The sequence below is a fragment of the Xiphophorus hellerii genome, chromosome 18, assembly GCF_003331165.1.
Source record: "Xiphophorus hellerii strain 12219 chromosome 18, Xiphophorus_hellerii-4.1, whole genome shotgun sequence".
NCBI lineage: Eukaryota > Metazoa > Chordata > Actinopteri > Cyprinodontiformes > Poeciliidae > Xiphophorus > Xiphophorus hellerii.
In genome coordinates, this window is record NC_045689.1 from 14,653,093 (window position 1) to 14,680,609 (window position 27,517).

General features: G+C 42.0%; 1 protein-coding gene across 5 annotated transcripts in view; it reads left to right on the plus strand.

The window, feature by feature from the left end:
• Positions 1–27,517, plus strand: part of b3gat1a (beta-1,3-glucuronyltransferase 1 (glucuronosyltransferase P) a) — a 104,714-nt gene that overhangs the window by 45,134 nt on the left and 32,063 nt on the right. The gene's annotated exons all lie outside the window — the stretch shown is intronic.

Genomic DNA, 27,517 nt, shown 5'->3' on the forward strand with positions numbered 1-27,517 from the left:
ATCCATAGAATATTACATAAAACACAGTGCTGCGCTCAATATCCCACTACATAAACTGCTCAGTAAAAATAGCCCAAGTTGAAGTATTCTGCTAAACCATTTCTGGGATCCAGAGTATTTCTCTGTCAAATGTAATGTGAAAACACAAATTATAACTTTGACTAATGTCTGTCTGGTTGACAATAATTCTACTAAAGAGTGAGTTGCATAGCATAATGCATTACCTGTAAGTATAACAAAATTGTACGGCATGAGATGTTGCAATATTTAAAATAACACAATATTTCTCCTTCAACCCGTTAGTGTGATCCCTAGCTCTGAAAGATAGCAGTTTAGGCTTGACATAATGTTTGAGACTCTTATTTTGAATAAATACGTGAAGAAGTTCAAGAGTTGCTTGACCTTGCAAAAAGCAATCAGAAGATAGTGGCTTATATTTAAATATGTAAAGACTGAAAAAACATGGCTAGGAATGGCTTATGGATTAGCGCAGTTACACAACTGTGTGTATGGACTTTCATCTTCTACACTGAAGTCAGATAGCCAACCACTGTTACTATCGTTAAAAATAATCTAAATAAGATGTCACCATGAACTCAGTGTCCAATGATGAAGATATAGAGGTATGACTTCACCTATCCACACCCCAGGAAGGCACATGGTTGTCACTGGGACCATCTCCAGAGCAGCTACAAGTAATGTTGTCCATTGCCAGTTTTAGATAAAAAGTTGAAATAGATAGTTGAGACAACAGCAAACAACACAGAGCTGCAATGTATCATATGGAACGAACATGAAGGACGGTCAGCAAGTTGATCTCCATTGTTTTAAAATGTCAGTGGTAACCTCAGCATTGTGGATGCCAGGTGAATAAAAATGGTAGTGTTATGTTCCCACAAGCTTTAATGCTGTCGATACATGAAGGACATATTGGCAGTGCAAAGTTTAAAAGAAGGGTGAGAAAGTCTGTTTTCTTGCAGGGAATCAACAAAGACATTGAGATGCTGATAAGCAAAGCAAATAGCCTATGGTGTTAGCTGATGTACCAATAGCACTATGGCTCAAAGTAAATACAGATGTAGGGAAAGACTAGTTTGGGATAATCAATACTCAAGCTAATTGAAATGGCTTTATTAGTAAGAATATCAGAACTACAGTATGCCATGACACATGGCAAATCAATCTTTACCATGCATGGCATTCTACATACTGTGGTTTGCAAAAAAAAGTGGGGGTTCAAATTCTTGAACCACTGTTAAAAAAAGCTGCAGACATTGACTCTGGTCTATATATGGCTCAACTAAGCCTCACAGCATCACCACTTTGACCTGCTGAGCTTTTGATGAGCAGGTAGATCTATACCACCCTGCCAAGTTACACAAAAACAAATCAATACCAACCAGGTTAAAATATAAGCTACAAACGCAGAAAGTAGGGCGAAGTAATTTTATTAAAAAACAAAAAAAGAAATCAGCCAAAATTCAACCATCCACTAACATGATGACACAGCCAGTGTCATTATGAGGATAATGATGGAAGACTAAAGTGACCATTCAGCAGGAACCAGCTCTATGTTAATTCAGGGTAAAAAAAAATAAACTGAGAATGGGAAGAACCTTATACATAATTGCTGTATTTATTGTAAACTCTAACAGAGACTGTTGGTGAGCTAACAAAAAGTCACAAGTGACTCAGAGAGCACCATGACAAATAAAATAAAAGATTGTCACACAGACGTGACCAGAGAGGGTTAACTTTTGTTGAGAAGATCCACCAGTAAAGTGGAAAGAAACTGAGATTGAACTTATAAGTACAAAAGATTCATCTGGAGTAGTGTGACAGCGTGTTGTTGATTTGTGTTAATATGTCCACATAGGCTCAGAGTTGGTTAAAAATTATTTTATACTGTGCTACATTACATATGCTTCATGTGAAATATGTCATCATCCATGTGAAAGGTTTCCTTTATTGATTTGTTGCTTTAAAGAAAAAGATGTGATGATTGAATAGTATATGCTTTATCCACCAGGTGGCAATAATAGTTCTGTGTGAGTGTGAAAGATACCATAAATACTGTAGATTGCACAAAAACCTGTTGTGCAGACATATGTGCAAAGACATGAAAGTGTTTTATAATGTAAGACTTGTTCTTTCAAGCATGAACCACCAAGAGCAAAGCAGGTATACTGTACTTAGATGTGTATTTATAGCAGTCATGGGACTTTGGAAGCAGTCAGGGTCACCTTAAAAATATAGATTTTGTTGATCCTCGCTTTCCTCTCACTAAACTATGATGTTTATTGATTTGAGGAATCGAACATAAAAAAAGACCAGGCTTGTGGAGAGAATAACATGACAATTTGCAATAGGTATTTTACATGTGTTTTTCATTTGCAATATTTCTACTGAACCCTTATATTGCCAAACTTTTGTCAAAATCTTATTATTCCCATATTGTTAAAGAAAGGGCGTCGCTCTGGCAAAATTATTGTAACAATATATTACTGACATATTATACACATAGAAAAATATACAATACAACAATAGGGGAATGCTGACGTCAAACTGTGTTTTAATTATAACCCCAAAGTTGGAGTTAGGACCTTGACAGGATTACAAATTCACAAGTTTGTGGTTTTAAAATGGATGTTTTTGACAAAATAAATTAAAAAATTGCAATCTTTAAAATATTTATACTACACTGCTCAAAAAAATAAAGGGAACACTCAAATAACACATCCTAGATCTGAATGAAAGAAATATTCTCATTGAATACTTTGTTCTGTACAAAGTTGAATGTGCTGACAACAAAATCACACAAAAATCATCAATGGAAATCAAATTTATTAACCAATGGAGGCCTGGATTTGGAACCACACACAAAATTAAAGTGAAATAACACTACACGCTGATCCAACTTTAATGTAATGTCCTTAAAACAAGTCAAAATGAGGCTCAGTATTGTGTGTGGCCTCCACATGCCTGTATGACCTCCCTACAACGCCTGGGCATGCTCCTGATGAGGTGGCGGATGGTCTCCTGAGGGATCTCCTCCCAGACCTGGACTAAAGCATCCGCCAATTCCCGGACAGTCTGTGGTGCAACGTGACGTTGGTGGATGGAGCGAGACATGATGTCCCAGATGTGCTCAATCAGATTCAGGTCTGGGGAACGGGCTGGCCAGTCCATAGCTTCAATGCCTTCATCTTGCAGGAACTGCTGACACACTCCAGCCACATGAGGTCTAGCATTGTCCTGCATTAGGAGGAACCCAGGGCCAACCGCACCAGCATATGGTCTCACAAGGGGTCTGAGGATCTCATCTCGGTACCTAATGGCAGTCAGGCTACCTCTGGTGAGCACATGGAGGGCTGTGCGGCCCTCCAAAGAAATGCCACCCCACACCATTACTGACCCACTGCCAAACCGGTCATGCTGAAGGATGTTGCAGGCAGCAGACCGCTCTCCACGGCGTCTCCAGACTCTGTCACGTCTGTCACATGTGCTCAGTGTGAACCTGCTTTCATCTGTGAAGAGCACAAGGCGCCAGTGGCGAATTTGCCATCCTGGTGTTCTCTGGCAAATGCCAAGCGTCCTGCACGGTGTTGGGCTATGAGCACAACCCCCATCTGTGGACGTCGGGCCCTCATACCATCCTCATGGAGTCGGTTTCTAACCGTTTGTGCAGACACATGCACATTTGTGGCCTGCAGGAGGTCATTTTGCAGGGCTCTGGCAGTGCTCCTCCTGTTCCTTCTTGCACAAAGGCGGAGGTAGCGGTCCTGCTGCTGGGTTGTTGCCCTCCTAAGGCCTCCTCCACGTCTCCTGGTGTACTGGCCTGTCTCCTGGTAGCGCCTCCAGCCTCTGGACACTACGCTGACAGACACAGCAAACCTTCTTGCCACAGCTCGCATTGATGTGCCATCCTGGATGAGCTGCACTACCTGAGCCACTTGTGTGGGTTGTGGAGTCCGTCTCATGCTACCACGAGTGTGAAAGCACCACCAACATTCAAAACTGAGCAAAACATCAGCCAGACAGCATAGGTACTGAGAAGTGGTCTGTGGTCCCAACTGCAGAACCACTCCTTTATTGAGTGTGTCTTGCCAATAATTTCCACCTGTTGTCTATTCCATTTGCACAACAGCAGGTGAAATTGATTATCAGTGTTGCTTCCTAAGTGGACAGTTTGATTTCACAGAAGTTTGATTTACTTGGAGTTATATTGTGTTGTTTAAGTGTTCCCTTTATTTTTTTGAGCAGTGTATATTGCAACAGAGAAAAAAATATGTAAAGAGATAAAAAAAAAAAGCATATAAGCAGTTAATTCTGTTTATGTTGTTATTTGCCATTTTATTGAGATACTGCATGTGCAGTAGATCAATAGTCAGGATCATAAGTCTCCAGAAGTTTTGGGGATTATAAGCTGAACATTATGACTTAAGTTTATAACTTTTTTGTCTGCGTTACACTGCATCTCTTCTGTGGCTCGCATTTGATTTCCAGGATAACCAATAGCTGCAATAGCCAAAGAATGATGGTCTTCACCACTTCTACTACTGTAATAGGTTTTAAATCAGACATTCATGACAGCTTCAGCTCTCTGCTAGTTTGTCCAGGATAAGTTAGAGATCTTTGCAATGGAGCTGGTCAAAAACAAAAACATAGCTATTTCTTGTTTGCTGATGTGCGTGTGTGCGTGAGTGTGTGTGCATGCTTGCAGTTGTGAATAATACATCCTGTTATCCAAGGGATGCAAAACTGGTTAGAGAAAGCAGCAGTGAAGTTCTTAAGTCACTTTACTGCAGAGGTTTGCAATATGTGTAGATTTTATTTTTATATGTTCTCGCACCAGAAAACAATTCAGGAGGGTCTAAAAGTAGTTAAATGCCAGCAGAAAATAAAATTGAGTAATGAAAAAAATCTACATACTAATATTTGTGAAACATATAATCATAATAATAATTAAATAAAAAATAGTATGGTAGTTATATAATTATGATTGTAATTTTTAATGATTGTGCAGCCTGCGAATGCCAAAAAAAATATTTACAGCTTGAGGGTGCAGCTTTTTGTTGAATGATTCCTCTGCCTTAAATGTTCTCTTATGCAATATTAATGTGAAGAGCCTAACATGTTGAAGGCAAATCCCTTGTGTGCATCACACACATGAAAAGGGCAGTGTTCAATAATGCCTTCAGGATAATTTAGATTCCCTACTTTGACCTTTCAAAAAAAAAAAAAAAAAGAACACACATACAGTATGTTATGTAATGATTTATAAAGTAGCACCAACCTCCCCCAATAAATATGAGTTGCATTCACACAGATTAATCAACATGGCAGCTCCTCATCACAGATTTATCGATGGCCTTGATTGCTGTCAGGGTGAAATTAACTCATACCAACTGCAAAGGAGTGTTAAAAAGATGCCTGAATAAAATACACATCCCCTCTCATTGACTAACACCAACACTCTACACCCCCCAACCACATATTTTTGTACGTTGTATTGACAGCCATTCATTTTAACAACTGCATCTATGACTTGGAGTGACGCTTACCCTCACCCTACCCATTAGTCATACATTTCTTACCAAAATTCCCACCGTATCGCTAAACCTGACCAGTAGAACTCAGAAGAGTTAAAAAAACGTGAGGACCAGGAAAATGTTCTCACTTCTCAAAAATGACCTCCTTTTGTTGGCTAAACATGTTTTCCAGTTCTCTGTAGTATGTACAAATCCACGCACGCGTACACGCAGATCAGACTGGTCTGTTCCTCCTGGCTGTCTCTGTGGAGCTGTCACACATGCTGCGTCTTGGAGCACCAGGAGCCCGAGGTTGACTTGAATTAAACTGAGAGGATGTCCTTTACTGATCTGCAGAGCCACAGAGACACATCCTCCCCCAGAGAGAGCTGGTCAAAAACACACCGGCTGCGAGAGAGAAGGGAGGAAGCAAGGACTAGGAAAAAAGAAAGCAGGTTGAAGACAGGGGGCTGGAGAAGAGGAGGAAGTTAATAAAAAGAGAGGGATTGAGAGATTGCCTGTGAGAGAAGTAAGAGGATTCCAGAGTTAGAGAAAGGGAAGGAAGATGAAACTGCATGTGGGAGTATGGCGGGGTGTGCGCGCGTGGGTGTGTGTGCACATTTGTCAGAAAAAGACACAGAAGCTCAGCCCACCCGATCCTACAGGGGCATCTTTTTTTTTTCTGGGCGGAATATTTAAATAGTCAAATCCTACTTGATTCAATATGTTCAGCTATTTGTTTGTTGTTTCTTTTTATGCATTAGCAAGATAAATCACTGAATAAGATAACATTTCTGTCTTGTTTGTGTGATTTGAAAGGTAATTTAATCAAAGTAACCAGTGGCATTTGTTAATGCACTGACATTTAGCTAATTAGCACCTACAACCAATCTATTATTTAGATATCGAGGAAGGTTTGAGCTCATGTATGGATAAAAAGCAGCACCTTCTTGACTTAATGATGAGACACTTTTTGGCAAACAGTTTTACATTACAATAAAAATGTAGTTCTTAAGATACTAAATGTGAAGCAGCACCATCTTCAAAAAAGAAGAACAATACTTTTAAGACTATATCACAACAGATTACAAATAAGGTTGGAAATAGAAATGATTGCAGAAAATTCTAATATAAGACAGAACATATATCCAGGCCTCTCTTTTTTATCCAGGTGCCCTGGGTTGCTGCCTTGCCCTGGATGATAAATCTACTAGAGAGCAGGAATTTTGCAGAACAAGAACCTGCAACACAAGATATTACAGAAAAAATCCCCAGTTGTCCACAAGGCACCCACATTCTTTCTGCTTATTCCTGTACAACAGGAGATCACTGTAGTTCCTGCTTTAATTTCAGCTGTCTGAGACTGTTACTCGTAATACCTTGCGGCATTCTTTCAGCCTTCAGTGGCGAAAAGCTCTTTGTGTTGCAATGACACAACCCTACTACTATGCAGACATTTTAGAGCCTGTGTCTCTCAGGTTCAGTTTTAAGACATTAGCTGATGAATCATCCAAAGATTAATAATCCATTTCCAAGAATGACATAATAACTGTGCATGACTGTTCACTTGGAGGGAAAATGAGCAGTTCAAAGATGATGAAAAACACACTTGACTTTTATTGTTTTTTTTTTTTTTTACAAAGCTCCTAAATGCATCAATATTTGCTTGGCTTTACCACCTACACTGCAATTACATTTGCAGTGTAGGTGCAGCAGTTTTTTTTGCAGTATTAATTCATTCAAATAAAGTAAGAATATGAACGGCAATCTAAAAATGTGTTATGGAAAAATCCACTGCAGTGAAAATGCTCTGTGAATAAATATGCTCTTTAGGAAATCTTTGTCATTTCTACATGGCTGTCAAAAGAGAAGCTTTGAAAAAAAATGAAAATTACTGCAACAACTCCGAGTTGATTTGAACATTTTATTTTATATCAGAGAAAAATGTTTTCCCATATAAGGATGATTTTTTTAAAAGTCGTAAATAGTAAAAGGTGGGCAATGATGCAACTGGCTGTTATTAGAATAAAAGTCTTTTTATATTTATCTCTCTTAATGAATTAATTATTCAATGATCAGGTCACAGATTTTGGGGTATCAAAAGATAAGAGTTGGATGGAACAAATTTGGTGACAAACACAACATGACCAATTTTGTAGGAGATATTAGGGCCCAAATGACTACAAAAAATATTACTTTAAAAATCTAGCAATTGAACATCTCCATTATGCCTGAGGCAACAACAGAAATAAAAGACTCAACATTACATATATTTTTAGATTAATCAACAGAAGTCAGGTGACTAATGATGCATCACTGCATGGTACCAGCTAGGTAACTATAAATGTTTCTGCCAGACCTTCAGGTCCAAGGGAACTGCAGAAGTCAATGTTAAATTTTCTGATAAAATACCATGCAGCTACCAGGGCAGACACAACAAATATGAAACGTGCTCACACGCACAGTCTAACCAGGGAACCCTTGGGGCTTTAAAAGAGCTTAAATCACCCAGATATCCATCGGACCACATTAGTGTTTCAGATATAAGTATTATCAAACAAACAATGGGAGGCATGGTTATTAACAAGGTGAATGTCTGTAAGGACAGTCCATTGTAACAATGCATTTGAAAGTAAAATTAGATATGTCAAAATTATTTTATTTTGGCCACTGTTACGCCTCAAGGACACCCTTCAAGGGTAATATTAAGTGCACTGCAACACAGCAGTGTCTCAACATATTATAGCAATAATGAAATGTACAACTCAAATTTGGTATTGTAGAAAATATTCAATTATAATTTTGACAAAGGACAAAAATTAATAATTGAGGGCGTGGAATTGTAATAAACTAGGTTAGACTAAAAGCTCGTTAATGCTCAAAACCATAAACGCAAATGCAGACAAATACAGTTTTTTGTCTACCTTTTGTCTATCTGCCCTGAGAGTCAGAAACAGGTTAATCGCAGTACAGTATCACGGAGTGGATCTGTGGTTCATTGCAAAAACACAATCTACTGATTCAGAGTGTTATCTATTTCAGAGGGAACAGGCACACAGTCAAAGACACTAAAGAGGTTCTGAATGGCTGCATTTCAATTGACCATAAAATTGCACAACTTGAAATTACAAAAATAAATTTGCTCAATGAAAACTCACCAATTTAAAAAAAAAAAAATCAAGTGGTTTCTCAGCTTCATTGAAATTTGTGTATTGTCCGAAACTGCAATGGAAAGTTTTGTTTTGTCACTCGAGTAAGGTCAGTTTGTCAACAGCAGCAATCCGCTGCTTATTTCTATAGACTTATTTAGTAAAGATAAATCTATATTATATATATATTTTAATTAAAAACAATTTGAGATTAATCTAACAGTCTCCTTGAAATAGGTTCAAATAATTTTTAACGTTTTTAATTTTAGGTTCAAAATTAAATACCCAGAAGCATAAAGCCACAGTAAACATGCCATTTGTTTCCTAAGTGGTACTGCTGCCCTGTGGGTACAATTACAGCAACTTTAAAGAAGCTCCTAAAGTATCCATACCATCCATACCAGATTTTGCTTTGCTGTTCTCCTGTCAGACTTTATACATAATAATACAAGAAAGCAAACGCACAACTGAGCGACGTACACAGATCACAGTACAGTATCGCAGATGGCATGACCTTCCATGACAAAGCAAAACCAACAAAGAATGTCACTCTGCAAGATTTCTACAGTTGACAGAGAACTCCCCCACATTGAAAGTAATAATCATTTATTATAAAACACCAACTTCATGTGAACTTTGCAAGTGTCCTTCAGTTCCCTTTAATGCCTCAACTCAGAAAGACGATTAAATCTTTCTGTGTCTGACTGAAAAGGAATGAGCTGATAATAAATAGGGAGTCAGTGAGGTTTCTCCTTCATGCTCAACCATTGTGAAATAAAAAGAGACAAATACTTCAATAAATCTTGAAGTAAATGAATAAATCTGGGAATAGATAAGTAATTTGTAAAATTGGGATCAACAAAATGCTTTCCCATTAAAAGTATTTTATAATATTCATTTCGTTTTTTATTTCATGGGTATATGTATATTTGTTTGATATATATATGTGTATTTATATGATTATAAATACATATATTTATAAATATATGTAATAAGTATAATAACAATATACTTATTGTTAATACGTATATTATTAATCTACTTAAATATAGCATATTATTAAATACTTATTATTTATTTAGTTTTGAATAAACTGGTTAGGGTCACGGTCCGAAGTGGCAAAATTCTCCCATAGGCTTTGTCACCGCCGTGTTCTGCCACTATGCCTAAGTGGCTGCAAGAGCTTATTTGTCACCTCGGTATTCCTTTGAATGGGCCATTTGGGCACTTTTGGAGTCATATGGGTGCAGATGCAGTTCATGCAAAATCCCCTGGATGGAGCTCTTGTATAAGGAATAGAATCTTGTCAGATTTTCAGTTTCAGCTCAGAGGGCCTGCCACCTGGGTGTTCCGACCGGTGATCCTTGGTGGCAAAGCGGGTTAGCTGGGTCTGCTAAGTGTCTGAGTGCTGGTGGTTCATGGGTAGTGTGGTCCACGGGCATTGTGGGGGATTGGGAGGCCTGCCACTTGGGTATTCTGACCGGTGTTCCTTCGTGGCAAAGTGGCTTAGCTGGGTGTGCTAAGTGTCTGAGTGCTGGTGGTTCATAGGTACTACTCTGGAGGTTCATGGGGGTGGTTCATCTGTCCTCCATGCGGGGTTATGGTGCTCCATTCCTGGGTACTTGTGCTCCATAAGTCCCCCTGGTTCTCTGGAGGTCCAGGGGCTGTTTCATCCAGCCTCCTTGCGGGGTTATGGTGCTCCATTCCTGGGTACTTGAGCTCCATGATGTGCCCTGGTTCTCTGGAGGTCCAAGTACTTAAGCTCCATGAGTCCCCCTGGTTCTCTGGAGGTCCAGGGGCTGTTTCATCCAGCCTCCATGCGGGGTTATGGTGCTCCATTCCTGGGTACTTGAGCTCCATGATGTGCCCTGGTTCTCTGGAGGTCCAAGTACTTAAGCTCCATGAGGTGTCCTGGTTCTCTGGAGGTCCAAGGGGTCTGTCTCCCAACCTCCATGCGGGGTTATGGTGCTTCATTCCTGGGTACTTGAGCTCCATGAGTCCCCCTGGTTGTCTGGAGGTCCAAGGGGGTGGTTCATCCTACCTCCATGCGGGGTTATGGTGCTTCATTCCTGGGTAAATGAGCTCCATGAGTCCCCCTGGTTGTCTGGAGGTCCAGGTACTTAAGCTCCATGAGGTGTCCTGGTTCTCTGGAGGTCCAAGGGGTCTGTCTCTCAACCTCCATGCGGGGTTATGGTGCTTCATTCCTGGGTACCTGAGCTCCATGAGTCCCCCTGGTTGTCTGGAGGTCCAAGGGGCTGTTTCATCCAGCCTCCATGCGGGGTTTGGGTGCTCCATTCCTGGGTACTTGTGCTCCATGAGTCCCCCTGGTTCTCTGGAGGTCCAGGGGCTGTTTCATCCAGCCTCCATGCGGGGTTATGGTGCTCCATTCCTGGGTACTTGAGCTCCATGAGTCCCCCTGGTTGTCTGGAGGTCCAGGTACTTAAGCTCCATGAGGTGTCCTGGTTCTCTGGAGGTCCAAGGGGTCTGTCTCTCAACCTCCATGCGGGGTTATGGTGCTCCATTCCTGGGTACTTGTGCTCCATGAGTCCCCCTGGTTCTCTGGAGGTCCAGGGGCTGTTTCATCCAGCCTCCATGCGGGGTTATGGTGCTCCATTCCTGGGTACTTGAGCTCCATGAGTCCCCCTGGTTCTCTGGAGGTCCAGGGGCTGTTTCATCCAGCCTCCATGCGGGGTTATGGTGCTTCATTCCTGGGTACTTGAGCTCCATGAGTCCCCCTGGTTGTCTGGAGGTCCAGGTACTTAAGCTCCATGAGGTGTCCTGGTTCTCTGGAGGTCCAAGGGGTCTGTCTCTCAACCTCCATGTGGGGTTATGGTGCTTCATTCCTGGGTACCTGAGCTCCATGAGTCCCCCTGGTTGTCTGGAGGTCCAAGGGGCTGTTTCATCCAGCCTCCTTGCGGGGTTATGGTGCTCCATTCCTGGGTACTTGAGCTCCATGATGTGCCCTGGTTCTCTGGAGGTCCAAGTACTTAAGCTCCATGAGTCCCCCTGGTTCTCTGGAGGTCCAGGGGCTGTTTCATCCAGCCTCCATGCGGGGTTATGGTGCTCCATTCCTGGGTACTTGAGCTCCATGAGTCCCCCTGGTTGTCTGGAGGTCCAGGTACTTAAGCTCCATGAGGTGTCCTGGTTCTCTGGAGGTCCAAGGGGTCTGTCTCTCAACCTCCATGCGGGGTTATGGTGCTCCATTCCTGGGTACTTGTGCTCCATGAGTCCCCCTGGTTCTCTGGAGGTCCAGGGGCTGTTTCATCCAGCCTCCATGCGGGGTTATGGTGCTCCATTCCTGGGTACTTGAGCTCCATGAGTCCCCCTGGTTCTCTGGAGGTCCAGGGGCTGTTTCATCCAGCCTCCATGCGGGGTTATGGTGCTTCATTCCTGGGTACTTGAGCTCCATGAGTCCCCCTGGTTGTCTGGAGGTCCAGGTACTTAAGCTCCATGAGGTGTCCTGGTTCTCTGGAGGTCCAAGGGGTCTGTCTCTCAACCTCCATGCGGGGTTATGGTGCTTCATTCCTGGGTACCTGAGCTCCATGAGTCCCCCTGGTTGTCTGGAGGTCCAAGGGGCTGTTTCATCCAGCCTCCATGCGGGGTTTGGGTGCTCCATTCCTGGGTACTTGTGCTCCATGAGTCCCCCTGGTTCTCTGGAGGTCCAGGGGCTGTTTCATCCAGCCTCCATGCGGGGTTATGGTGCTCCATTCCTGGGTACTTGAGCTCCATGAGTCCCCCTGGTTGTCTGGAGGTCCAGGTACTTAAGCTCCATGAGGTGTCCTGGTTCTCTGGAGGTCCAAGGGGTCTGTCTCTCAACCTCCATGCGGGGTTATGGTGCTCCATTCCTGGGTACTTGTGCTCCATGAGTCCCCCTGGTTCTCTGGAGGTCCAGGGGCTGTTTCATCCAGCCTCCATGCGGGGTTATGGTGCTCCATTCCTGGGTACTTGAGCTCCATGAGTCCCCCTGGTTCTCTGGAGGTCCAGGGGCTGTTTCATCCAGCCTCCATGCGGGGTTATGGTGCTTCATTCCTGGGTACTTGAGCTCCATGAGTCCCCCTGGTTGTCTGGAGGTCCAGGTACTTAAGCTCCATGAGGTGTCCTGGTTCTCTGGAGGTCCAAGGGGTCTGTCTCTCAACCTCCATGCGGGGTTATGGTGCTTCATTCCTGGGTACCTGAGCTCCATGAGTCCCCCTGGTTGTCTGGAGGTCCAAGGGGGTGGTTCATCTGTCCTCCATGCGGGGTTTGGGTGCCCTAGCCCTGGGTAAATGAGCTCCATAAGTCCCCCTGGTTCTCTGGAGGTCCATGGGGGTGGTTCATCTGCCCTCCATGCGGGCTTTCAGTGCCCTAGCCCTGGGTAAATGAGCTCCATGAGTCCCCCTGGTTCTCTGGAGGTCCATGGGGGTGGTTCATCCAACCTCCATGCGGGGTTATGGTGCTTCATTCCTGGGTACTTGAGCTCCATAAGTCCCCCTGGTTCTCTGGAGGTCCATGGGGGTGGTTCATCTGCCCTCCATGCGGGGTTATGGTGCTTCATTCCTGGGTAAATGAGCTCCATGAGTCCCCCCTGGTTGTCTGGAGGTCCAAGGGGTCTGTCTCCTAACCTCCATGCGGGGTTATGGTGCTCCATTCCTGGGTACAGAAGCTCCATGAGTCCCCCCTGGTTGTCTGGAGGTCCAAGGGGTCTGTCTCCCAACCTCCATGCGGGGTTATGGTGCTCCATTCCTTGGCAAAGCCCCCCCAGAGCAGGGGGTCATCAGAGGAGGTTGTGCCTGGTTTCGTTTATTCTTCCAAGTGTGTGTGATGACCCGAGCCCACCTTTGGCCCAATAAATGCGCGGGACCCCCCCTTAAAGCCCCCGTGAATGTTGGTTCCCATTTGGCATCAATGCATTTGAAAGTGATACCCGGATGGCAAGTCCTGCAGCTCTGCGTCCCAAGCTGGTATCGAACCAGGCTCTGCCGGGTGGGAGGCACCAGCCTTAACCATTGTGCCACGGGGGAAGCCAGGGTCAGTGTGCCCAGATGGCAGAGCATTTATAGTGCCGAAAACCCAAGTGGCAAGCCATGTCCACAAAGGGACCCTTACCAGGGGCACGAGACTCTGGGCTGTGCGGGCTGGTGGGTGTAGTCCGCGTAGGGGTGCTTAAGTGTGGGGTACCCAGGTTCGGAGGGTCCTTAAGTCTTGGTCCCCCAAGTGGCAAGCCCCCATGGACATAAACACCCAGGTGGCAAGCCCCATGTACTCGAATACCCAGGTGGCAACCCTCCCATAGGCATAAACACCCAGGTGGCAAGCCCCCATGGACATAAACACCCAGGTGGCAAGCCCCATGTACTCGAATACCCAGGTGGCAACCCTCCCATAGGCATAAACACCCAGGTGGCAAGCCCCCATGGACATAAACACCCAGGTGGCAAGCCCCATGTACTCGAATACCCAGGTGGCAACCCTCCCATAGGCATAAACACCCAGGTGGCAAGCCCCCATGGACATAAACACCCAGGTGGCAAGCCCCATGTACTCGAATACCCAGGTGGCAACCCTCCCATAGGCATAAACACCCAGGTGGCAAGCCCCCATGGACATAAACACCCAGGTGGCAAGCCCCATGTACTCGAATACCCAGGTGGCAACCCTCCCATAGGCATAAACACCCAGGTGGCAAGCCATGTCCACAAAGGGAGCCTTACCAGGGGCACGAGACTCTGGGCCGTGCGGGCTGGTGGGTGTAGTCCGCGTAGGGGTGCTTAAGTGTGGGGTACCCAGGTTCGAAGGGTGCTTAAGTGTGGGTCCGTCCCCCAAGTGGCAAGACCCCCATAGTCCTAAACACCCATTTGGCTTAAGTCTGGGTCCCCAGGTTCGAATGGTGCTTAAGTGTTGGTCCCCCAAGTGGCAATAAACACCCAGGTGGCAAGCCCCATGGTGCCCTGTCCCTGGGTAAAGGAGCTCCATGAGTCCCCCCCCTGGTTCTCTGGAGGTCCAAGGGGTCTGTCACCCAACCTCCATGCGGGCTTTGGGTGCCCTATCCCTGGGTAAGTGAGCTCCATGATCTGCCCTGGTCCCCAAGTGGCAAGCCCCATGTTCACGAATACCCAGGTGGCAACCCCCATGTTCTCGAATACCCAGGTGGCAACACCCCCATAGGCATAAACACCCATTTGGCAAGCCCCATGGAGTGAAAATGTGACAAAGTGTCAGTTGTATGGATAAGAATACCCAGTTGGCAAGCCCCCATTGACGGACTACCCAAGTGGCAAGTTCGGGTCCGGTACCCAAGTGGCAGTTTTCCCCATTGAGAGAAACACCGAGATGGCAACGATGCCCTCTGGTGGCAGAAACACGTTACTACAGCGAATCTTGCCACGAGGGAGCAAAATCCATGATTTTTGTGAAAAGTTTGTCCTGTTTGGGGGTCTCTCACGGGGAGACCGGGGGTCTTAAAAATCGGTAGGGTGGGTCACGGGGGTAACGAGGGATAACCGGATTTTTAGAGATTGACCCCGTAACCCTACGACCCAGGGTTAGACCTCCAGAATTTTTAGAAAAAGGCCCTTTTTTCCCCCCAAATGTACACTTTTTCGGCCCTCGCCCTAATTAGGGTTCTCCATACAAATAAGCTTGATGCTATAAAATGATTATTTAAACCCAAAGTTTGAGATTAATAAAGCCTTCCTAATGTTTTAGATTTAGAATTAAACACCTCAGAAGGCAAACATAAATGCCGTAATCTATAAAGTAGTCAAACCCAGACGAGAATATTATGCTTCTCTTAGATTCTTTTAGGTTGTGGTTTTAAAAAAAACCTTCATTTCTTGTGAAATGGCATGGAGAACAGAAACTTCCAAAATTGGCAATAACTGCTTGACAAAGTAATTAATATGCCAAGTAGTGCATCCAAAAAAATAAAAGATTAAGAATTTTTTCCAACTTATTGGTTTCTATATAAATTTTAAACAGTATTAATTTAACATTATCACAATGACTGAATTTCCCATTTTATTTCCAATCTTATTAAGTTTTTTCATTTTAATTTCATATTTTTTCACATTTTTTGCACAATCTTTTGAGATGATCAAAGTCTTCTTTATGTTTTAGGCTTACATATTATTTTAAAGACTTTAAAATAATTTATAGACTAGTCAAACCCAGACAGAAAATTTACTTTTAGAAATCTAAAAGTTTACATTCTAATACTACACCACAGGTTAATGGCTTTAAAAGATTTATATTTGCATATTTATTTGTAGCAAATATACATTTGTAGTTTTTCTTGCAAGGTTCTGCGGGAACTATAGAAGTGAGAACTCCTTATAGTTTTCTTACAGTCTATGCCTTGTGATGAAGTTGAGTGCTCAGCTTTATTTTTCAGTGTGCAAGGAGTCTTTATTAGCCTAGAAACTGTGGAGGTTCTTTGTTAAATCAGACTCCTATCTTGAATGCTTCCAGGTCAATCAGTGGCCCCTTTCTGTCTGGTGCTGCACCCCTGTTGGGATCAATCACTGTCATTTTAAAGGTGTTCTTGAAATATCGATGCTTAAGTATATGATTTTGTCTTGCTGTTCTCACGCCAGCATCTGCATAGTGAGAGCGACTTACCAAATAACTGAGTGACATGAAGAGGAGTTCTGTTATTTTATCACAGAACAAAATCAAAGACAGTCAGGTTTCATTGCAAAAACAAAACAAATATTTCTACAGTCCAAGGGTTTCAACTTGTCCTTGAAACCAAGGACAGGTTTTCTTGGAAGACAAGAATACTCCCCAGAAAAATAATAGTAGCTTTACTACAGCACACTGACTTCATCTGAATTGAACAGGTATCATCCATGTCCGAATGGGCCTTCAGTTCTCCGTACTGCTCCAGCTCATAACGGCATTAAAACAATCTGTGTCCATCTGAATTGAAAAGAGGGGATAATCAATAGGGAGTCTTTGAAGATCCTTCTTCATGCTTAACCTGAGGTTATTCTATAATGCAGCAGCATTAAGAAGAAGAAGGTTCATGTTTTGCAAACTCTCAGCAAATTAAGCATGAGGAGCATAAGAGAGACAACACACTCAAAACCATATTAGCAATCTGCTGTGGACATTTTAAAACAGTAATAGTTTGTTTGAAAGCAAAGTATGAGTCCAAGATTTGTGACAAAGACTGTAATATACATATGTTTAATAATAGCAGATCAAGAGCTTTCCAAATTCCAAATGTTTACATATCATCCATCCATCCTAATTAATTTTACAGGACAAGTGTCACATATTCAAAAGGGTCTGAATGAGATCTTGTGACAAAAAATCTCCTGAAAATAAATTATCACAATATTTCTAATCAAATATAAATCTTAATTTATTTATCTTAAAACAATTTCCAAGTATGTGGAGTAAATTTTTATTCCCTTTTTGCTTTTGGCTTTTTTGCCAGAGGATCAAAGAAAGTTAGTTGGTTTCTTTTTGCTTAATTCTGAGTGTAAATGATGAATCAGTTGTAGTAATGGATACCATTTGTTAGCTTTGCAAAATATTTTATTTTTCTTACATTTTCTGGTGTTATAATGTTAAACCTAATGATTGTGATTCAAACAAATGTTTGAGATATGTTAAATCAATTTTCAGCTGAGTGCTAAAGTTCATTTTTAGCATAAAAAGAGTCTTTGTTTGCCTAGAATCTTCTGACCTTCTTAAAGCAGGACCCTGCTCTCTTCTTTTACTCCAATTTTGAGGAAGTTCCATAAATACTGAAACTAGGGTATATGATTTTATTTTCCTGTGCTCACGCAAGCCTCTGCATTGACTGAGTGACCAAACACACATCGAGTGACACATCGAGCAATTCTGTTAATTCTGCAACCAAGCTTTATTGCGAAAACAAAATCAAAGACTCTTCAAGACATCTATAGCTGGTAGTTATAGGGGAAGATAAGAACACATCTATGGTATTCTATAGTAATTATTGGCAGGACACTGCCTCTTCATTTGAACTCTACAGGAGTAATGTACTGCTGCATCTCAGAACCACAATAAAATCTCTTGCTGCCTGAAATCGGCGGAGATAATTAGTAGTTAGTCTATGAAGATTCTTCATGTTCAACTTGAGGTTATTCCATAATGCAGCAGAATTAAAGAGATAAAGGTTAATTTTTTTTCACATTTCTCATGAGGACAGTGAAGGAAAAATCTTACTGAAATTTGCATTAGCAATGTGTTCTGTACATTTTTAAATCAGCATATAACTATCTGGCTACATTGATGGCTTTGTTCCAAACTTTGTCACAAAGTTTGGAACAAATACATGTAAAAGATAAGTAAACATTTCATAAGTTGAAATAACAGAGAGAAATAACAATTGATTAACATGAAATCTATGATGGTCTGAAGGCAGATGTGGATGTCATTCAAAGAATAAATCATCCCAGGCACATTGACTAAATGCAGCTCTGCTAAAACTGTATTGTGATCATATTCCATGCATTACCTCCCCAAGCTTTATTGTCTCCATCCCTTCACACCCCCAAGCCTTCACAGCTCTGCAAGCTACAGTGGGGTTCCTTTATCCTACAGGCTATTGATCGCAGCTAAGGAGTGGAAAAGTCACAGATACCGTGATGTATGGGTGTGATTGTGTGTAGGTGTGACTGTGGCTTTATAGATACCATAATAGGCAATAGAGAAATTATTCTTTCTCCCAAAGCTAAGCTAACAGGAAAATCACAATGTTTATTCTTGTCTTGTAGGATTATTTTATCAAGCACTGTTAATTCTTTAGGTATAATCTAAAGTGAAAATTTCCAGTTATGCTCAGGTTAGTGTAACCAACTTAAGCAATAATTATAATTTATACCAACCTGCAAATGCTCAATAGAAAAGTAGTAATCAAAATATTTTTCTTATGCAAAAAAATGTTCAGCAATAAAAGTACAAAGATTTTTATAAATGTTTGTCAAGGGACTGCAGCTGGCACAGTGGGCGCCTAGTTGTTTAGATTGGTCACCAATGCAGCCATCCAGAATTCAATTCCAGACTTTTAGACCTTTGCACCATGTCTTCTCCCTAGCTGATAGCTTTTAAGGAGTTTTTTTATGTCATTGAATTGTTCTGACTGACTATTAGCATGTATGCTAAAAAAATATTAAGAACTTCAACAGACATTAACAGCCCATACGGTAGTGCTTGTTTGTAATGTATTTAAACAAATGTTGCAATATACAGTATTTCAGGATATTTCTAGTATTATATAAATTATGTTTTCCTCATAGCAGAGAACAAGTGCTCAGATGTTTGCAAAGTCTTCAGAGAACTTAAAGTGTCTGCGGATTTGATGCAACCTTTGTTGGTACAGGCCCACCATCAGTCAGTAGCATTCTCTTTATCTCAGCAAAGTCACTGCTCGTTTGAGTCTGACACCTCGGCAGCGAGCAGACACAGTCGCTGTGTCAACACTGTTCTGCTGGTGTCATCTCTCTGTGCCCCTAGGAAACTGCTCAAGTGCAACTGTTTTGCTGAACACAAGCAGAGTCAAAGGACAAATAATAATAGTAAGTGATGATTTGAGATGCCTATGCAGAGCAGATTATGATAGCTTAGGTTTGAATGTCAAAGGTGCCTTGTTTCTGCTGCAAAGGCGAAAACAGTGTTGACTGGCTGCTTTATTAGGCGTACGTTTATCAACACTACTTATTTGACATTTTATCGTAGAACGTTAAATGTCAATCCTTTTTATGCGTTATGAGTTTCAGTGAACATGTAATGTCAGATCTGATCAAATAATGATATGTAATCTTTTGAAAGTCCTGCCCAGAACTAATATGGAATACACTAGCACATAATTAGATAGGATATTGTTGGTGATGCCATTTTTTTAGCATTGTATGCATTTACAATGTTTTGGAGGAGTGGAGTGACTGGCTGCCTCTAGGCTTGGGGGAGGGGACCAAACCGCTGCCCAAAGCAGATGTATCCTGTCATGATGCTAATGAAATGAAGTAATTTGTACAATATTACAAATATCTCAGCAAAATTATCCATTGACATCGCAAAGAACCTGAACCCACCAGGGTTTTTACATAACCTACCAGAGTAGGATACACAAAAATATATAATTACTGAATTGACCAAGACACAAGAACATTTTGTTTCAAATATATAAGATGGAAAGACTAAATCATAAAAATAAAACTTCTCCTCCCCAAGTTCTATTTCTTTGGAAGGTTCAATTTCTAATACAGTCATGGTGAAGAAAATCCTACAAACACACCAATGATTAAACTAATACCCAGAAAAATAAAGGAAAGCAGATTGAAAGTTTTATGAGTCAACCTCTTTTGCCTCTGCATTAAACTTACTGCATATTAAAACTTCTTGTTCAAATCTTCCTCCTTGGCGGAGACGTTTCTTCACTTCACTTTCACACAAAAGGCGACTTTTTAGATTATGTCTGGCAGCTGAAGGAGCAACAGCTTGTCCTGCTCTCTCCCGTCCTTACTGATAACTTCGCCTGAGCTACTTTTAAAGTGACAGTTTTTATAGTTATATTCACATTTTCAACATCATAACTGGATTACTACAAACCTAAGGACTGGGGGATTTTCTTACTTTTATTTTTACCTTACTTTACCAACTTCATCTCCAAGTTGAACCAGGACAAAATGCCTCCGGCCGACCCCAAGGACATTAGCAGTATTATACAACGACTTCAGTCTATAGAAATGAAGATCAAACAGCTGGAGGTTAACTTTGAAATCAACGCTAACTGTGGAAATCAGACAACTCTTCCTCAAATCAACGGAGAGGCTGTACACCTCGCATCAAGCAGCTCACCCTGGAACGCTCTGGGTGCCAAGCCGAAGCAAACGTCTCACACCGCAGATCCGATGAGGCGACTGACAGGAAGAACCCCTCACCTGGACGAATCAGCGTGGCCGGCTCTGAGCCGAAACCCACCTTCAACCTCAACACCTGCTCCACCAAAGAAAAACAAACAAGCAGCTGCAACCAAAACGGTTCCACCGACCCCGCTCCCAAGGACAGAGCGACCAGCCCGGGCCTCAAAACATTCTGACTCTGTGGGAATCCCACTGAAAAACAGATTTTCTGTACTCCAGCCTGAGCCTCTGAGTGAAACCTCGCTTTCAAACATCAACAATGAGGCAAGTCTAACACATCCACCCCCCAAAGCTCCAAAGGACAAAGCGGCTACCAGGAAAACGAAAGGTATGCCAAAAGTGCTTATTGTTGGAGATGAGGCAGTAAATGGAATCAGTCACGTTTGCAATCCCAAGAAAACGAGAGTGATTTCTTTTCCTGGTGACACTGTATCTGATTTAACTCGTAAAGTTCTTTCGCTGACCGCTGATCAGCCAGATATTGAGTCCTTAGTTGTGCATGTTGGAGCCAACGATGTGGCAAAGCAGAAATCTGAGATTCTGAAAAAGGACTTTAATATTCTACTGAACACTATGGGAAAGTTAAAAATGAAGTTATTTCTCAGTGGTCCAATTCCATCACCTCAATGGGGAGACGAAAAACACTCCAGGCTGGACATGATAAACAAATGGCTGATTAAAAGCTGCTCTGCCAGCTCAGTGACCTTCATCGATAACCTCTGGATCTATTGGCAGCGCTTTCACCTCTTTGGAAGAAGCGGACGCAATCTTAATAAACATGGGATAAAGTTGCTCACTGCAAATCTTTTTCACTTTATCAACAAGGACAGCAACGTGATCATCGCTTCAGAAGAACAGGCTCAAGGATTTCTGACTAGGAAGGAACCGTCGGCTTATCAGGCAAAAACAGCTGATATAACATCGACTGGAGACGGAGCGACTAGTTCCCTTCCTCCTTCTCCCCTCCCTCTCTGCTCACCCACTCATTCACAGGATTCACAAGATACACATGGAGAAATGTCTTCTGGACCAGAGTTTCTTAAATTTACAGATGGAATGAATCAACAGGTTGTACTTGGGACGTCGCTCCTTAGCGCTCACGTAGCAGACCTCACTTCATTTAAGCCACCTGACTCTAACGTCCCAGAGGATCCATCACTCTGCGTTTCTGAGGTCTGAGGCCGGGGTCCAGACTTTATCTTTACGCCCTTCTTGCTCCAGAATGTGTCTGGCCCCTCGGCACTGCAGAACAGGACATTACCTGTCCGGATCACTACAAGAAAATTTACAAGAAACAGAAACATAAAATATAGGGGACCTAATTCAAACATCAGACTGTTCCCCTGCCTAAAGGAACCTCAGACTGAAGATTTCTTGGCCTCCAAGTCACTTAAACTAGCTCTTTTAAATACCAGATCTCTCTGTGCTAAGGCTCTATTAATTAATGATTTCATCACTGAGCATAATATCGATGTTATGTTTCTGACAGAAACATGGTTGAATGATAATAATGAATCGATCGTACTAATTGAATCTGCGCCTCCTAACTACAATTTCTTCAGTGAGAATAGAAAACACAAAAAAGGAGGAGGCGTGGCTTCAATATTTAAGAATACCATAAATTGTAGTAAAATCTCTTTGGGTCACTTCACCTCTTTTGAGTATCTTGGAATTGAGGTTAAAGGCCACAAACGAACTTTGACAGTAACTTTATACAAAACTCCAACTTTTGTGGAAAATTTCTTTACTGACTTGAATGAACTTCTATCTCTCATATGTATTGATTATGATTGTTTAATAATTGTTGGTGATTTCAACATTCATGTTGACAACCCCCAAGACAGAGGGGCAAAAAAGCTTGCTAATATTTTAGAGACTTTTGGTCTAACACAACATGTCAAACAAGCAACACACACTCAAGGACACACACTGGACTTGGTTATCAGTAAGGGTGTGAATATTTCCAATGTCTCTGTAAATGATGTCGCATTGTCGGATCACTTCGCTGTTATCTTTGAAAGTTCTTTATCTTTTAACCCACTTGGACAAACAGCAACCATCACAAAACGTTCTCTCACTGAAAACACAGCAGAAACTTTTAATCAAATCTACTCTTCTTCCTCACCCTTAAGCTGTAATGATGTAGATAAGTTGGTAAATGATTTTCAGTCTAAAGTCTCAGATATTATTGATTCCATTGCCCCAATTAAAATGAAGGTTGTGTCTGGTAAAAAGAAATCTCCATGGAGAAATGCACAAGCAGTTAGATCTGCAAGACAACTCTGCCGTAGGGCAGAACGAAAATGGCGTAAAACTCAACTCCACGTTCATTGTGACATCTATAAAGAAAGACTACGTAACTATCATTTAACACTAAAACATGCAAGAGAGGCTTTCTTTGCAGATGTCATAAACAAAAACATTAACAATGCTCGAGCTTTATTTGCAACAGTTGACAGAATCACAAACCCTCCTGTGACGTTACCGCCTGAATTCCAATGTATTGCCGCCTGCAACCAGTTTTCCAGCTTCTTTTCAGAGAAAATTCAAAAAATCAGAGGATTAATCTGTACATCCACTATAAAGCCAGTACCAATGCTGTGCCCAAACAAAACAAATACAGGAAAAATGACCCAATTTCAACTACTTAATTATAAAACCCTACAGGAAATTATAAGTCAAATAAGCTCCAGTTCCTGCTGTCTGGATGTTTTACCCACACATTTCTTTAAGAAAGTCCTGCCTGTTATTGCTGCTGATCTGATCCAAATAGTAAACTCATCGCTCTCGTCAGGCGTTTTCCCCCAGGCTCTGAAAACAGCAGTAATCAAACCACTTATAAAAAAGAACAATCTGGACAAATCACTAATGCAGAATTACAGGCCGATCTCCAACCTCCCATTCATCAGCAAAGTTATTGAAAAAGCTGTGTGTAAACAATTAACTAGCTTCCTAACTATAACCAACCTCTTCGACTCCTTCCAGTCTGGTTTTCGTGCTCACCACAGCACAGAGACCGCCCTCGTAAAAGTGTTCAATGACATCCATATAAATACGGACTGTGGCAGAACCACAGTGCTGGTTCTGTTGGATCTCAGTGCAGCTTTTGACACTGTTGACCATGACATATTACTGAATCGACTGGAGAGTTGGGTCGGACTCTCCGGTCCAGTGCTTAACTGGTTTGAATCCTACATAAAGAACAGGGATTTCTTTGTTTCAATTGAAAACTTTTCATCAAAGAGGTCAAAGGTCACATGTGGGGTACCCCAAGGTTCAATCCTAGGGCCCCTTTTATTCAATATTTATATGCTCCCACTAGCTCAGGTTATAACAGGAAATAATATTAGCTACCATAACTATGCAGATGACACACAGCTCTACATTACGATGTCACCAGGTGACTCAGAGCCCATCCAATCACTGAACAGATGCTTAGAACAGATAAATGTGTGGATGTGCCAAAACTTTCTCCAGCTGAACAGAAACAAAACTGAAGTTATTATTTTTGGACCTAAAGAGGAACGATCTAGAGTCAATGCACAGCTTCAGTTATTACAACTGAAAACCAGCGATCAGGCCCGAAACCTGGGAGTAGTGATGGACTCTGACCTGAACCTCCAGAGCCACATAAAGACAGTTACAAAGTCAGCCTTCTATCACCTGAAGAACATTTCCAGGATTAAAGGACTAATGTCTCAGCCAGATCTAGAGAAACTCGTCCATGCGTTCATCTTCAGTCGTATTGATTACTGCAACAGCGTCTTCACAGGTCTGTCCAACAAATTAATCAAACAGCTGCAGCTGATCCAGAATGCTGCTGCTCGCGTTCTCACTAAAACCAGGAAGATAGAGCACATAACACCAGTTCTAAAGTCCCTCCACTGGCTCCCTGTAGCTCAAAGAATAGACTTTAAAATACTGTTGTTAGTTTATAAATCACTGAACGGCTTAGCACCACAATACATTAAAGATATGCTTTTATTGTATCAACCTTCCAGACCTCTCAGGTCTTCCGGTTCTGGTCTGCTCTGCATCCCCAGAACCAGAACCAAACGAGGAGAAGCAGCTTTCAGCATCTATGCACCACAAATTTGGAACAAACTTCCAGAAAACTGTAAAACAGCTGAAACACTGACTTCTTTTAAATCTCAACTGAAAACCCACCTGTTTAGAACTGTATTTGAAATGTAATCAATTACAAATTTATTGATGTAACTTGACTTAATGATTGATTCTATATTGCATTGTGATTCTGTGTTTGTTATGATGTAAAGCACTTTGAAATGCCTTGCTGCTGAAATGTGCTGTGCAAATAAAATTTGATTGATTGATTGATTGATTGAAAAGGCAGCAGTACATGAGTTTGCACTTGACACCTCACAGTGAGTTGATTTTTGCATAGCGTCTTCAAAGCTGCTGCGCTTCTCCCAATGCATTCTTTCATCAGCCATGTATCCCCACATGGCATCACTTTTCCACTCAACTCTCTCTTTGTTCTTCTATTTTCATGGGCAGTGTACTAAAGAACAAGTGAGTGATCTAATAGGTAAATGATTTAGATGTGAATGCAACCACTAATTCTGCTGTAAAGTCTTAAAATGGTCCTCTAACAAAGAAGCCGCTGCAGCAGACTATTTGAAGAAAGCATGCACTTGTCTTTTAATTCATCTTCTCAGTTTACAGCAATTAAACAAAACTCTCATCTTTGCTACCACTGCATTTTGATCAAATCCCATAGGTTTAATTAGTGATAATCAGATTCATAATAGTATGTATTTTCCTTCCGTAAGGGCGTGTAATTGGGTGATTTCGACATTGGGGAGTCTTTCATGAGAAAAATCCATGGCCTAACCTCATTAAGAAACTCAGAACTCAGTAGATCGAGGATGTTGAAGTCTGAGAGGCGCAGCACAAAGCAGAACACCTTAACACCCACTCAGGAAGCAACCCTTAATTAGCTAATGAATGTGGAAGCTCCCCCTGAATACCCCTGACCTTATGCTGAAGCATAAAAAGCCTGTTCACAGTATGAGACATGTCATGTGCATTTGAAATCAATGTCTCGCCCTCCACACCAAAATCATATTTAATGAGGTAAGCACTGCCCCCTTTATTGTTCAGAACAACAGCAGCCAAGGAGAGAGCAATTTAAAAATAACTCACTAGAAATCTACCTATATATCACTATTTAGTTACAAGATGAAATTATAAATGTTCTTACAAGAACTGGAGAATATTATGCTTGGATATTATGGAAGTTTGTTTTGACATTTTCAAATCAGACATGTTACAGTCTATATACTGCTGCTTGTTTTAGTCAATGTAAAATGGTGAATGTTTTTGAATGGAACGGGAATCAGTCATTTTGCCTAAAATACTGTATGTTCAAAAGCAGCAACAACTTATTTTATTCTATTTTTTTAAATAAAAAAGAAACTCTTTTGTATAAGCTTTAAGAACACAGGAAAAAATGTAGTGCAAGTATACGCCTGGAAAACAAAGGCAGGTAACTGTGTTGTACTCATCAGCCAAAGGAATAAATCTTGTTCACTATTGTGAATCTACCTGGCATTTAATCGAAAGAGGAAAATACGCTGCTTCAAGATTCTCTGCCAGTGCACTTGAGGCTCTAGCAGGGCCGGAGCGTCAGGGGAGGCTGGGGGGGCGGCTGCCCCCAGCCCGGGCCTCCGGATGGGAGGCAGAATATGATCCAACCCTTTATCAAGTCTGATGAGAGCTGGAGAAGGAGGGTCCTCGCCTGTTGAGTATGATGTATGTAGGATTATATAGTACGGTGCCCCAGTAGATTATATAGTAGGCTGCCCCACTCAATGTTGACTCATGGTTGCTAAAAACTTTACAAGACCGACTAATTTTAGTGACACAGTGGGTGTAAAATATTGAATAAAATGTTGTGCTACATAACTGGCTTTATTTTCACTCTTACATTTAACTTTATGACACACAAAATTATAAGTGGATCGTCCATATCGTCTCCAAGTGTATTCTGGGTAAAGCTCGTCACCAGCCGTCCACCAACGTCATCATCAGTCACTTGGCAACAGATGGCAAACTAGATAGACCATTTTTGCAGACTAAGTTAACATGAGTGGAGCTCCATGGAGCAGCAAAGTGAAAAGGATTGAAAAAAATAGAGCAAGGAAAAGCCAAAAACTGAATGCATATTTTGTCTTGGAGAAGAACCGGAGTTTTTTGTCGGCAGCAATTCAGACCCGCCAAAACTGCCAGCCCGGCGAAGGAGCTGCTCCTTCGCCGGGCTGGCAGTTACAGGTAGCAACTCTGACATTATTCACAAAGTGTGAGTTAACTGTAGACTGATTGTAAATTGTATCAGCCCAGCCGCCGAGCTTACATCCCTTTTTCTCTGTCGGTGGTACAGCGGTGATGTCAGGGACAGAAGGTTGAGTTATAGTCGCTTTCAACAGTTCAGGTTGAGTGCGTTTTGAGCCAAGACAGCTGTATGGCTTTTATAATTAAGGTTTACATTGGAGAAGAGCAATCCAGTTTGTTAACCCAAACTGTGTTAAAACTGTGTTAACTGCGGTGCGCGCAATCCGCGCCGAGTTACAAAGATCCAGAGGTGCACGAGGTGCTGCGACACACTGCGCATGCGGCGCGTGCCTCTGCGTACCCGTTTCAACGCGTCAACAATAAACGTAACTTCAGCAGTTGCTAGCTGCTCCAGGCTCTGAGTTGAAATTGATAAAGTGTCAAAATGATCCGATCGCTATCCATGGTTCTGAACTGATTTGAATTTGTGTTGTTTCATCATTAGCCCAGCAGCCTGATGTTTCTGTTGTTCTCTTGGTTTGTTGTACTTCATGCCAGATGGTTTTCAGAATGACATAGTCGCTCTCTGTGGTGGTGAAACTTGTAAGCTCTGCTGTTGCGGACATGTCTATGTTGTAAAGTTAAATTATCATGAGCTTTATTATTT